This window comes from Carcharodon carcharias, chromosome 9, assembly GCF_017639515.1.
Source record: "Carcharodon carcharias isolate sCarCar2 chromosome 9, sCarCar2.pri, whole genome shotgun sequence".
Taxonomy (NCBI): domain Eukaryota; kingdom Metazoa; phylum Chordata; class Chondrichthyes; order Lamniformes; family Lamnidae; genus Carcharodon; species Carcharodon carcharias.
In genome coordinates, this window is record NC_054475.1 from 108,363,026 (window position 1) to 108,377,786 (window position 14,761).

Here is a 14,761-nt window from a genome sequence, read left to right on the forward strand (position 1 = left end):
AGGACAAGGGGGACCCTATCATGTTTCTGGGAGGGAGGAGAAGGCGTGAGAGCAGATGCGTGGGAGATGGGCCAGACACGGTTGAGGGCCCTGTCAACGACTGTGGGTGGAAAACCTCGGTTAAGGAAGAAGGAGGACATGTCAGAGGAACTGTTTTTGAAGGTAGCATCATCAGAACAGATGCAGCAGAGGCAAAGGAACTGAGAGAATGGGATGGAGTCCTTACAGGAAGCGGGGTGTGAGGAGCTGTAGTTGAGGTAGCTGTGGGAGTCGATAAGCTTGTAATGGATATTGTTGGACAGTCCATCACCAGAAATTGAGACAGAGATGTCAAGGAAGGGAAGGGAAGTGTCAGAGATGGACCATGTGAAAATGATGGAGGGGTGGAGATTGGAAGCAAAATTAATAAATTTTTCCAGGTCCCAACGAGAGCATGAAGCAGCTCCGAAGTAATCATCGATGTACTGGAGAAAGAGTTGTGGGAGGGGGCAGGAGTAGGACTGGAACCAGGAATGTTCCACATCCCCTATAAAGAGACAGGCATTGCTGGGGCCCATGTGGAGGAAGTGAGAGGAGTTAAAGGAGAAATTGTTCAGTGTGAGAACAAATTCAGCCAGACGGAGGAGAGTAGTGGTGTATGGGGATTGTTCAGGCCTCTGTTCGAGGAAGAAGCTAAGGGCCCTCAGACCATCCTGGTGGGGGATGGAGGTGTAGAGGGAATCAACGTCCATGGTGAAGAGGAAGTGGTTGGGGCCAGGGAACTGGAAATTGTTGATGTGACGTAAGGTGTCAGAGGAATCACGGATGTAGGTGGGAAAGGACTGGACAAGGGGGGAGAGAAGGGAGTCAAGATAATGAGAAATGAGTTCTGACCTATACAACAACCTGATAAAGAACAAGCAACATAGCTTTAGATGGGCAAGATACTTTGTGATTAACTCCTTAATTTCTTTGTGGATTTGACACCCCAAGCTCAATGTGATAAACTATACCAAATTGTGTAACTAAACTTCGAAAGGAAGTTGATAAAGTTCCACACAAAAGATTACTAATTACTCCCAAAGCTCTGGAGATTCGGGGCAACATTTAGATATGGCTAAGAAACTGCCTGAACAATAGAAAATAATAGGTAATGGTTAGAGGAGCAATGTCAGAGTTGGTGTGGGAGTTGGGGTGGTCATGGGGAATAGTGAGTGGGGTGCTGTATAGTTCAATTTAGAGACCAGTGTTTGTGATTTACATCACTGACTTACATTCAAAAAACCTAATGCAAATTGCTTAATTTTTCAGATGATATCAGATTAGGAAGGGCAGTGGGAGCAATGGAGGCAGCCCAGAAACTATAGAATATGCTGAAGAAAACATGTGCATGAGTCAAACGATGGTGGAATAAATTTATTACACAGAAAAGAAATATCAGCAGCATGCATACATTTTGAATGGTATTAAATAACTAAGAATTAACTTGAAAGGACCCTAGGAATTTTAATGGACTCAATTTTCAACATGCCCAGCCAAGACAGAGCATCATGCAACAACAAAACCCAACAGACTGTTGAACAATAAACATGAAACAGTAGAATAAAACTTAGATGAAGTTATGATCAAACAGTACAATGTTCTGGTCACTCCACAGCTTGAGTACAGTGCAAAAATAAAAAAGGAGCAATCACATTGCTAGGAGTGTACCAAAGGCTCCCAAACAGTCAGAGAGAAATAGAAGAGTAGAAATGTAGGCAAATTTCAATAGGGTAGTAATAGTGGGGAATTTCAACTTCCTCAACATTAACTGGGTTAGGCATGTGATAGGTTTAGAGGGAGTGGAATTCTTAAAATGCATCCAGGAGAGCTTTTGAAGCAAGTACGTAGAAGATCCTACAAGGGAGGGGTTGGTCCTGGACTTAATTTTAGGGAATGAAGCCAGGCAAGTGGTAGAGGTATCAGTGAGGGAGCATTTTGCAGCTAGTGATCATAACTCTGTTAGATTCAAGGTTGTTATGGAAAAGGACAAGGATGGGCCAGAAATCAGAGCTCTAAACTGTAGGAAGGCTGATTTTAATAAGATCAGATATGATTTGGTCAGAGTGGACTGAGAGCATATTCTAGTAAAGATAAAGGGTGGGACCAACAAATCCAGACAACCCTGGATGTTGAGGGATATACAGGATTGGATAAAGAGAAAAAGGAGGGCTCAAAACAGCCGAAGTCCTGGAGGAGTATAGAATGTGTAGGGGGAAACTTAAAAAGGAAATCAGGAGAGCAAAATAAGGGCATGAGAAAACATTGGCAGGTAAAATAAAAGAAAATCCAAAGTTATTTTACAAGTACATTAAAGGTAAGAGGATAACTAGAGAAAGAGTAGGGCCCATTAAGGACCATAGTGGTAATTTGTGTGTGGAGCCAGAAGGTAGGTAGGGTTCAAAATGAATACTTTGTGTCAGTGTTCACAAGTGAGCAGGATGACATCGGTATGGAAATCAGGTAGAAGGACTATGATATAATTAAAGAAATTAGCATAGAAAGGGAGGAGGTTCTAAGTGGCCTGGCAGGCTTAAAAGTAGATAAATCTCTAGGCCAGATGAAATGTATCCCAGACTGTTGAGTGAGGCAAGGGAGGAGATAGCAGGGGCACTGGCAATAATTTTCAATACCTCTCTGGCCACAGGAGAGGTGCCAGAGGACTGGAGGACAGCCAATGTCAATATTCAAGAAGGGAGGAAGGGATAAATCAGGGAACTACAGGCCAGTCAGTCTAACCTCAGTGGTGGAAAAACTATTGGAAGCAATTCTGAGGGACAGAATTAATCCACACTTGGAGAGGCAGGGATTAATCAAGGACAGTCAGCATGGTTTTGTTAAGGAGAGGTCATGTCTCACCAATTTGATTGAATTTTTCAAAGAGGTGACCAGGTGTGTAGATGAGGGCAATGTATTTGACGTAGGTTATGGACTTCAGCAGGGCTTTTGAAAAGGTCCCACATGGGAGACTGATAATGAAGATAAGAGCCCATGTAATCCAAGGCAATTTGGAAAATTGGAACCAGAATTGGCTGAGTGGTAGGAAGCGAGGGGTGTTTTTGTGACTGGGTGCCTGTGTCCAGTGGGGTTCCACAGGGATTGGTGTTGGGTCCCTTGCTGTTTGTAGTATATATAAATGATTTAGACTTGAATGCAGGAGAGTTGATCAGTAGGTTCACGGATGACATGGTCGGGTGGTAAGTAATGAGGAGGATAGCCTTACATTACAGGCTGGTCAGATGGGCTGATCAGTGGCAAATGGAAGTTAATCTGGATAAGTGTGAGGTGATGCATTTGGGCAGGACAAGCAAGGCACAGGAATACACAATGAATGGTAGCGCCCTGGGAAATACCGAGGGTCAATGGGACCTTGGTGTGCATGTCCACCATTCCCTTAAAGTAGCAGGACAGGTAGATAAGGTGGTTAAGAAGGCATATAGGATAGTTGCCTTTATTAGCCGAGGCATAGAATATAAGACTAGGGAGGTTATGCTGTATAAAACAATGGTTGGGCCACAGCTAGAATATTGCATGCAGTTCTGGAATCCTCATTGTAGGAAGGATGTGATTGCACCAGAGAGAATGCAGAGGAGATTTACCAGGATGTTGTCTGGGCTGAAGAGTTTTAGTTATGAGGAGAGATTGGATAGACTGGGGTTATTTTCTCTGGAGCAGAGGAAATTGAGGAGGGACATGATTGAGGAGTATAAAATTATGAGGGGCATAGATAGAGTAGACAGGAAGGAACTCTTCCCCTTGGTGGAGAGATCAATAACCAGGGGCATAGATTTAAGGTAAGGGGCAGGAGGTTTAGAGGAGATATGAGGAAGAATTTTTTCAAACAGAGGGTGGTGTGAATTTGGAATGCACTGCCTGAAAGGGTGGTAGAGGCAGAAACCCTCATAACATTTAAGAAGCATTTGGATGTGCACTTGTGATGCCATGGCATACAAGGCAATGGGCCTAGTGCTGGTAAATGGGATTAGAGTAGTTAGATACTTGTTTGACCGGCACAGACTTGATAGGCCATAGGGCCATTGGGCCTTTTTCTGTGTTGTAGACCTCCATGACTAATTGCACAAAGGAAGGTTGCATTAGGAAGAATGATTGGAGAGACTTAGACCTGAGTTCCTGGTTCTGCAAACCTGACCTGGGAGAAAGTACCCTGGAACATCGGATTTTAGAAACAGCAGGAGGGGTGAGTAAATCTGAGTCCCGCAACACTGTGGAAACTGCCAGGGTGTGGAGGTGACTGGGTGGAAGGCCTTCCTTGGTGGATCTGTACTTTGCCTAAAATTATAAAAATTGCAATGAAACAAAAAACAGCCCTCACATTCCTTCACCCGTCCCACACACACTCCCCATGCCCCATCCATGCCAACCCATGCCACCTCACACCCTCTACCTAGCCCCATAGCTTTTCATACCTTCCATACCCTCTACCGACCTGCATGGCCATTTATAGCCCCATGCCAATTTAGTGCCAACCCATGCCAACACATGTTTATCACCTACTATCCTTTGTCCTTACACTCTCCGTGCCAACTCAGATACTACCATGGGCAGAGCTCAGGGCCCATGCTGAGATTAAATAAAGTCCTAAGTATTTATTGCAGATTTTATTTTTAGAAAAACCTTACATTCATAAAAATTTATTCACTACATTTACGTGACTTCAGTTACATAATCCCTCATAAAAACAAACATTTCATTCAAGTACTTAATTCATTATTCAAAACAAACATTCATTCAACTGCTTAATCCCCTAAAACAATAAACATTTTTTTCAAGTGCTTAATCCCTTATAAAATGTAACATTGGGGTGGAACCTTCCACTCCTGCCAGCAACGGGAATCATGGCGAGTGGGGGAGAAAGATTTGGCTGGAGGCCAAAGATCAGTTTCCCGATGGTGGGAAATTAGTTTAGAATCTTCTTCTGACTTTCATGGTGATTTAAAGGTGGGTTGAGTGTCCAGCGGAGCTATGTCGGGAAATCCACTTATATCTCATGAATGCTCATTAAAACACCAACACACTGAAATATTATTCCTCCTCCAAATTATGTGCCCCACCAGTGGAAATTTAGAATGTTCACTTTCACGACTGTATGGAAGCAGTGTACACTTGGTGAGGTAGATTTGTTGTTGGGCTTTGAGGTCAGTAGATGCTGCTTTCACCTTTCTTTCACACCACAACTGAGAGATATTGGCTGCCTGTTGCACAAGTTGTGCCAAGGCTGGTCAAAGGGGAGGGGTGAGAGCAAGGCAGGACTGGTAGGGAGAGTCAAGCAGAAGATTGGAAGAATGAGTGGCTATCTGGGTGCTGTTTAAATATGGCGCCTGGATGTTGGAGCCTCTGAGGTAATGGCAGGGCGGGCCACTTCCTGGCCGCCCTCCAAGAGATTCGATGTGCTCCTCGCAGATGCATAATTAATGAGCTGAACAGTGCAAGATCTCACATTTTCAGCCATTCTCTCTCCAGTGGAAGTCTCTCTGACATCAGCTCCTGCCATTGGATTTAATCTCCAGAATGGAAGATTCCACCATGGAATTCATAGTCCCTATAGCTGTCAATCAAACTATGAAATGGCAGGCACAACACTGTGATAATGGGAGGTTGTGAAATCAGTCATGAAGGTCTAATCCAGTAATGATAATCTTTTGTCAACAGACTGCGTGAAATCACAAGCAATTTTCTTTTGAATACTCCACAGTTTTTTCAGATATTTAAATGGCAGGAGTTTTAAATACCTTAAAAACTAGAAAATTGCTTTTGACATTTCCTTTTGACACATTTAACAGTTGGTTTTGACAGTTCCTTTTGATGTACCAATGAATTTAAGCACCTTGTTCACACATTCATCTCTAATTTTAGTAATCCCAAAGGGCACCTTACCTCTCCGAAAGGATACGTGACCTCCCCCAAAGGTGTGCTGATGTGGGTACCTCTCCAAAATGGTACCCCACCTAAAGCACTCCGCCATGTTTTGATTTGTTCGTACCAGAACTAATCTGCACAGGTCATGTTTCCCACTCCTAGCTAGTGATAACTGGGGGATGGGGGGGCGCTGTTTTATATAGGCTGCTGCCACTGCAAAACACACATGCATAGACTTGTTTGGGCATCTGGGAATCACTGGCTAGGCCAGTATTTATTACCTATCCCTAGTTGCCCTTATTCAGAGGGTGTTTAAAAGTCAACCACATTGCTGTGGGCCTGGAGTGACTATGTAGGTCAGGCCAGACCTGGTAAAGATGGCAGATTTCCTTCCCTAAAGGGCATTAATGAACCAGATCGGTTTTTGACAATAACTGACAATGGTTTCATGGTTATTATTAGCCTTTTTTAATTCCAGATTTTTATTGAATTCAAATTCCACCATCTGCCAGTAACAGGATTTAAACCTGGGTCCCCAGAGTAATACCCTCAGTCTCTAGATTACTAGTCCAGCAACAATACCACTACACCATCACCTCCCCAGGCCAATCCCGACCAGTCCCATATTCACATCCTGTGAAAATGGTAGGTGCTGTGTTAGGGGTCATGACTTCTGTTGTTGCAAAATGCCAAGCCAATCTTTTTAACATGATAAGATATAAGTCAGATATGTAAGATGGTAAAAGGTATGCTAAAAGTTAATTTAGAATTCATGGTGCCATACTCAGCCAAATATTAAGAGACTTTTACACTTCTCTGATATTTGGCACTTGCACCATATCTGGATTGAGACTCTGATGAAGTCTGTAGCCTCTTAGTTCTCCTGAACTCAAAATTACCTTTGATCAACAGGTTATTGCTGATGATGCGTTTGTTGTTGGAATTCTTGATTACTCCTCGTATGAGCGGAATCTTAGCGTGACAGACCCATAGTAGAGGGTAGGGAGTTAGGACCCCATTTATAATTGAAGCTGGCTTTGTCTTTAACACAGTCATGCCATTACCATCCTGCTTCCAGGTTTCTTGATCAATGACAAAGGATGAACAGGATGATGTGCCAAATCTGTCAAGAAAAAGATTTCTAAAGAGACCCCAGCAGACGTTTGAATGGATGAACTGTACATTGATTCCTGAGGATTCTGCAACCACAGAATTGGAAAGGAGACCTGAGAAGGCTACCCACTGGTTTTCAGACTCTTACTTCGAAGTCCCGCTATGGGATCTTAGGGACTGGAGTGAGGTGATGTTTTCTAAGGACAGGAGAAAGAAGTCAGACTTTCAAACCAAACAGGCATAGGTTGAAGTGGCTGACGCAGTCGGCAAGAGAGCTGTGGTCCCTCAAACCTTGATACAATGCCCCAGGAGGTTTAGGGACCTCAGGGGGACAGGAAAGGAGAGAAGCATCTCACTTTCCAGTGACAACCTCACATTCTGACTTTCCCAGCATGCTCCCGAACAACAATGCTCACAACTGTCCTCTCCACACAATCTATTTCTCACTCTCACAATGGCCAATTACACTGCATGCCCAACTGCTCCACTGGGAAGGACCTGTTGTTGCAGGAGGCTGCAGATATCAGCAATAACCTGCCCTGAAAGCCCAAGGTGCTTGACGAACTGATGTTCAGATGTGTTAAGAGAGCTGATCCTCTGTCTACAGACTTTGTGTTGGATGTTTTGCCTCATTCCAGCTGTTCTGTGGATTGGCATTGCCTGAGGGGATGGTCACTGGTGCTGTATTGCTGGTGCTGTTCCCCTTATCTCTCAACAGAGGTGCATGGCAGAGTGAAGGCTGATGGGAAACATAGAATAGGTTAGCAAAGTCCAAGACGGATGTAAATCTAAGACAGTGGAAATCACCTGTCAAGAATTAAAAGCACAGTCTCAGAGAAGGAACAGTGAGCACTAGCATCTCACCTAGATATGACTGCAACTAATCCGTTTCTCTCTTTAAAGGCTTCCCAGCTTGTCAGTTTCACTGAAGAAGCACTCCCCGTTGTGCTCTCGCCTGGTTGACCATGGCGAGTTTCACACTGCTCGGAAAACCCTTGTGCTGGCTACTTAAGTCAGAATCCTGGTTTAATTCCTGTGTTAATTGGGGATTTAAATATTCTATTTACTGATGTGACAGCTCCACAATGGTTTCCACTTGCCTGATAATGCACCCAGTTTAAACATAGAAGCGAGTTGGATCATGTTGGGTTTCCAACCCCATGACACTTTTTGGGGTTTTACCCCACTCCCCAACTATTTACACCCACCCACCCCTCCACCTTGGTAGTTAAGATTCAGCTCCATGACTTGGAGCTGATGATTGGGAGGGAGTTGAGAAGGCAGTCATTGGTTGTGTTAGAGTTGTTCTTTTTTGTGGATAGGACCTACCTCATGGTAATAGATCATTAAAAGAGCTTGGCTGTGGAAGTGACCGGTTTTGGTGCAGAGGTCATCTGCCCTACAGCCAAGGTGCGGTCAGAATGCATAGTCTTTGCTGTGTCCAGAGCACTTCTTAATGGTATGTGGAGTAAACCAACTAAGCAAAACATTGGCATTAATTATACTGGCAATCTTAGGAAGGCACCAGGTAGGTCACCCACTTGAGACCTGTAATGCATTTTCAATAAAACATGCATTCTGTGTTCCAAGTTTGTCATTTAATAGATTAGCATTCACAAGGAGTCAAGACCAAAAGTAGACTTCAGTTGAAGCAGTTTCAGGGCAGGGAATAATTTATGGGAGAGATGCAAACCTAATTCAGTCCCCATTTTAAAAGCATGGAACTGAAATTGGTAGATGCAGTGAACCAGACAGGTTTTTTTTACTGACAGTTTGACAATTTTACTGCTAGCAGCTTTTTATTTCCAGGTTTTTTTTAAAACTAAATTTAAATTCTCAAACTGCCCTAATGGTACTTGAACTCAAATTCTATGGATTATGGTTCATGTTTCAGGATTTCTAGTACAGTAAAATAACTACTAGACTACCATATCCCATTACTTTCTAAATGTTTTGAAGATCTTACAAAATTACACTTTCATGGTGATAGATAACAGTGTGGCAAAATAATTTAACCACTGCTAGATTTTTGCATTATTGCAGGTACTCAGCATTCTTTCATGTGCTGTGCTTTTAACTTATTTAAAAGGCCTTGGTCCTAAGTTGTTCAGAGAAACAAAGCTCCTCCACTGTGCTTTGGAGCAGCTCATTATGAAATACTTTCAGTCCAATAGTTTTACACCTACACTCCAGCATTTTTATGGCATTTGTCTGACTCCCTTGTAAAGAGCTGAGCATGCATCATTAAATGCAGGCTATAATAAATCTCAAATGCAGCAAAACTTAAAATAAATGACAAGCGTCCAAACCTTTGTCAGCACCGGAACTCTGAACAAATGACAAATCTTTAAGGTGCTTTTTTCTCCTTCAATGATAGGTAATGGATGTCTGTTCGGGTAATCTGTATAATTACTAGCATTGTCAATTTAGCTGCCTTTTCATTCCTGCAGGCTACAATGGACTTATGTGTAGTTGAATGTGTTATCAATCATTAGGTGTTATGTGCTACTGTAGCAGAAGCAGTACAGTGTGGTTAGATGTACCATCAATCTAATAATAATTCTTCTGCAATTTATTGAATTAGTATCTTTAACACACTGCAGCCTTGACACTTTGAAATTGATCCTGAAATTAATCTTCAAGCTAGAAGGAATGAAAAATTAAGCAAATCTACAAATAACTGCTTTTAATGTTTACTAGTGGATTTGTAATATGCTGTTTGTTAACTTTTTAACACTTGATAGAGTGACAGGAGGCTAAAAGATTATTCTTCAAATCTGGTGCTTGAGCGCGCGTACATCCAAGGGACCAAATTGCGCAGCATGGGATGAAAAACATTTCTTACGGCAGCTGGTAAGGGTCTTATCATGAGAGATAACCCTCCTCTTTTGATGACTATTAAGGGCCCTAAGTGCTCTTCAGATACTTAGCTAACCTTGTGGTTGGCCTCTTAGGTTCAGGTTCTTTGATAACTGGTGGTGTAGTGATCTAACACACAAAGTTAGCAAAATCTCGAACCAGTGAAAACTCTGTGGAAGTGCAAATTAATTTAAATCACAATCCTCAGGAGTAATTTTGACTTTGTGAGCTGGTGGAAACTGGGTGATAGTGAACCAGCTGCTCACTTTACATCATTTCTCTTGATATTTATTATCGAGGGGGATATGAAAAGGGCAGTTGATCACTATTATCCATTTTACACAATTGCACAATATCAAAATTACCCCATGTTGCTTCCTGACGTGTATACATATTAATGAAACAATGTGACACTAACCTGACCAGATTGTGCTCTGACATCAATACTAGTGTGGCAAGTAGGACATTATATTCTTGCTATGCCTTCTAAGCACTTATAGCCTAGAGATACAGGAATGAAAGCAGTCTTGAGCCATTGACCAGGAGATAAGATTTAATGCCATTTCAAACATAAATTGCACTGTTGAGCGGTATTGAGCAGTTGACTTTAAAATGGTTTCAGTGTAGTTTTTCTACTTAGCCAATGTGGAATGCTTCACTGTTTTTTTGTAAAGCTTAGCATGAAAATAATTTATTTTAAAAAACCTTATTTATATTTTTAAAAGATTCATGTATTTCTTGCATTCTTTAATTTGGAAATATTCTTGGAGGCAGTCACACATAGTCCTGTGGGTGTTCTGGCCATGGAAGCGGTGGTATGTCTTGTCAGATAAGTATATTCAATAGGTACACTAGACCTAAACTAGTAACCCCACTTGAGCAGCTGACATTATAATTCACTGTCATCGAGAAATTAGTAACAAGCTAGATATATATGTCAAACAATCACATCCACTAGCACTGATCAATGCCCAACTTGATTACAATCCCTATTAAAAAAATCAATTTCTTGAGATTAAGTACATTTTACTATGCTCTGGACTGTAAACAGGGATGTTCTCCAAAATATGTTGTAACCTAAATTCATGATAAGTGAAGAGCAAAGGTTGCTTCATAGTTTATGGTGGTATGGGGGTACAGAGGCAGTGTGACAGCTGATGAAGCAAAATTTACCTTCATCTGAAGTTAGTTGTCCTTGAAAGTTCCTGAGCATGGAAGTAAGATCTAGGTGGTGACCCAGACTTTGGACATCGAATACAAACAAAACATAACCTAAATCAATATTGTGGATGGCTGGCTTCTGTTTTAATCCAGTAAAGTAACATGGCCTTTTAACAGATGCAATGCACTCTCATAGTACTAGTATGTAATAGTTCTAATAAAACCATTTATTGCTGTAGGACTTTCAAATCTGCAAACAAATCAAATTTGCGAAAATGAACTGCTTTAAATCAGTGAGACAGCACCAGAATCTGTTCATGTGTCATGTTAAATGTGAAGAAAAGAAATGACAAGTAATTGTCTGGAGAATAATATATGCAATCCATTTTAGTTCCCTGCAGTTCTTAATGTCAATAACAGAAACTGAAACTCATGAATGTCCAATCTTCCAACATAATAGATTACCATTAAATGGAAAGCAGAATACATGTGATTGACTTTTACACAACACTAAGGTTAGAATTTTGAGTTCAGCGGTGGGAGCAGTTGGCTGACCCGGGAGTGGATGGGAAACGGGCCACTGCCTGCAATTGGCCCCTGACCGCAATTTGACACAGGCCGGCCAATTAAGTCCTGCCCAGCATCAAACACGACTCCTCACTGGACGGGAAGGGCCAAGTGAGGGCAGGGGCCTCTGGGCCACTGGATCAAATGGCAACCGGCGGTCAGTTTGAAAATGGCCCTGGCGGCCCATGGAAGGCTGCCACAGAAGAACGTCTTCTGCGTTAGCAAAGTGATGGAGTGGAATGCAGCTGGAGATGGCAGGCAGGAGGGCAGCTTGAGTGGGCATTCAGCCCCCCACTTTTCGGATGAGTGCCTCACAGTCCGAATGGAGGAGGTGGCCAGTAAAAGGGACTGTGGTCTCCGCTGGTGGCACCTCCTCTGAGGTGGTAGAGAGGACCATGGGTCTTCACAAGATGTGTTTCCGATGCCTGGGCCATTCAGGGGGTGCACTACAATACCTCCCAGAGTGGGTGTCACTGATAGTGGTTGCATCCTGTGCTCTCCACAATCTGACACTGGCAAGGGGAGGCCCACTGGAGGAAAAGGATCTTGACGCAGCTGCACGGGCCACAGAGGATGAATCCAGCAGTGAGTCAGAAGAGGAGCATGGTGAAGAGAATGCTGATGGTGTGGAGGCAGACCGCGATAACCTCCAGGGAGGTAGGGACACCAGGGATGCCTTGATGCAATGCTCCTTCAGCTAGGCTACTAGAGATCAGCTTCCACTTCATGCCGGGGCTGCTACCTCCATCCGGGATATTTAAAATGACCCTTTCATTTGCACCCAAAGTCCAGTCAATGCCTGTGCAATAAAGTATCCAGCCACTCACATCCGACATTACATATTGGCGTACCCTGCACCAGAAAGAAAACAAGGTGTAGCACACTCAGGCTATCAGAACCAAAGCAAATTTAATGTTATTATCCCATTGAATGCGTAATTACATTATATTTACTGGTGTTGATGTCCACACCAGCAGACATATAAACCAAACATAAAAAGACAGAAAATCAGCTGTGAACTGTCTCTCCTGTGCTCATGGTGCGATATTCCACTCGGCGGGCTCGAGCGGATGCCACCATTAATTAAGAGGCCTCTTAAGGCCATTAGCAGTCCAACTGACAGATTTTTTTCATTGTTAGTGCGATTTCGCACTTATTGCACATGCAAAATGGGCAGGCGGCCAGCTGACATTTTTAAAAACCTCATTTAAGGGCGGGATAAAAAAGGATCAGCAGCATTGCCAGTGTGAGTAGTGAGGAGCTTTGGCGATAGTTTGCTGCTGGCTGCTTATCTGCACCTGGCAGCTTCATCTCTGTTTGGGGCTTCATTCTGAGCATTTCCAAGCTTCATTTCAGGAATCATTGGTGTCTGCAAGGCCACCCGAGAATTCAGACCATGCGGACCCTTTGAGGTATCAGGCAGCCTTGCCTTACCCTGGTAATGGGGATTGTGGCCTCTGCTGGTGGCACTTCCTCTGAGGAGGCAGAGAGGAGCAGAAGGGAGAGGAAGCCAGGTCTCCCTGTGCGGCTTTCAGGGCAGAAGCTGTGGGAGAAGACAGGCACAAGGAGTGCAGGGCCAACAGGAAGTCAAAGGTGGAAGGGGCCAGTGAAGACGCCACTATCCTGCTGCCAGGGTTTACAGGCGCTGTTGTAGCCAACTCAATATGTCTGAGATGCAATGCTGAAGGAGGCTCCACCTCTCAAGGGAGACCAATATGCCCATTTGTCAGATGATGGGGCCTGAAATCAGCTCCAACTGTGAGGGTGGACACCCCATGCCATGTGGCTCTGAAGATCGCAGTGGCCCTCAACTTCTATGTCTCCGGCTGTTCCCAAGGGTCAGCAGGGGATCTGTGTGGAGTGTCCCATTCAGCTGTCCACTGTTGCATCAATCTGGCAACAGAAGATCTGTTTAGGCAGGTACTGACCATTATTCTTTACTGTACAGATGAGGCCAGCCAAGCTGAGCAAGCCAGAGGCTTTGAAGCAATTTCTGAGATCTCCCCTGCCATCGACTGCACACATGTGGTCATAAAGGTGCCTGTGGGTCACCTGGGTGCGTTCATCAACAGGAAGGGTTTCCACACTATAAACATGTGGATAGTGTGTGACCACAGGATGCAGATTCTGCAAGCCTGTGTGAGGTACCCTGGCAGATCCCATGATGCTTATATCCTCCAACACTCCCAGGTGCCGAGGCTCTTCAGGTCTCCAGCTGACTGGATGGATGGCTGCTGGGCGACTGGGGCTATCCGTTGAAAAGGTGGTTCATGACACCTCTCCAACACCCAAGAACAGAGGTGGAGAAGTATTACAATACGAGTCATGCCTCCACAAGGGCGGTGATAGAGAGGACCATAGGTCTTTTAAAGATGTGTCTCCAATGCCTGGACCATTCAGGGGGTGCACTACAATATCCCCCAGAGTGGGCGTCATTGATAGTGGTTGCATCCTGCACTCTCCACAATCTGGCACTGGCAAGGGGGGACCCACTGGAGGAAGAGGATCTTGACACAGCTGCACTGGCCACAGGTGATGAGTCTAGTAGTGAGTCAAAAGAGGAGTATGGTGAGGAGAATGCTGAGGGCACTCCACGGAGGCAGGGACACCAGGGATGCCTTGATCCAACACTCCTTCTGCTAGGCTGTCAAGGATCAGCTAGGGCTGCTGCCTCCATCCTGAATGTCTGAAAGGGCTCTTTGATTTGAACACAAGTAACACTCTATGCAATAAAGTTCAGAGTTACTTACATCCAGCATTACAGACTCGCATTCCCTGCACCAATAAAAAAAAAAGGTGAAGCATTCTCAGGCCATGATGACAAAAACAAAATTGATCTCATTTTGACAATTCCAAACTATTTATATAAACTTCCTGGTCTTCATTCTGTTCTGAGACAGCAGTTGGTAAAGTCTGAATTGTTTAAATCTCAGAAGGAAACTTGAACAACTGTTATAACCTATATCTTCAATTGGTGTGTTTAAGATGCAGCTCTGAATTTAGAAATGAAAACAGCATGCCTCAAGAGGTTTTTACATGAACTAAATTAAACATTCATTAATTTAACACATACACATGTCTACAAATTAGTACCACAATAACTTTTAAATCAATCCCCAAATTAATCACTCCCAGGTAAATCTTCACCGAGGCAACTATAACCCAT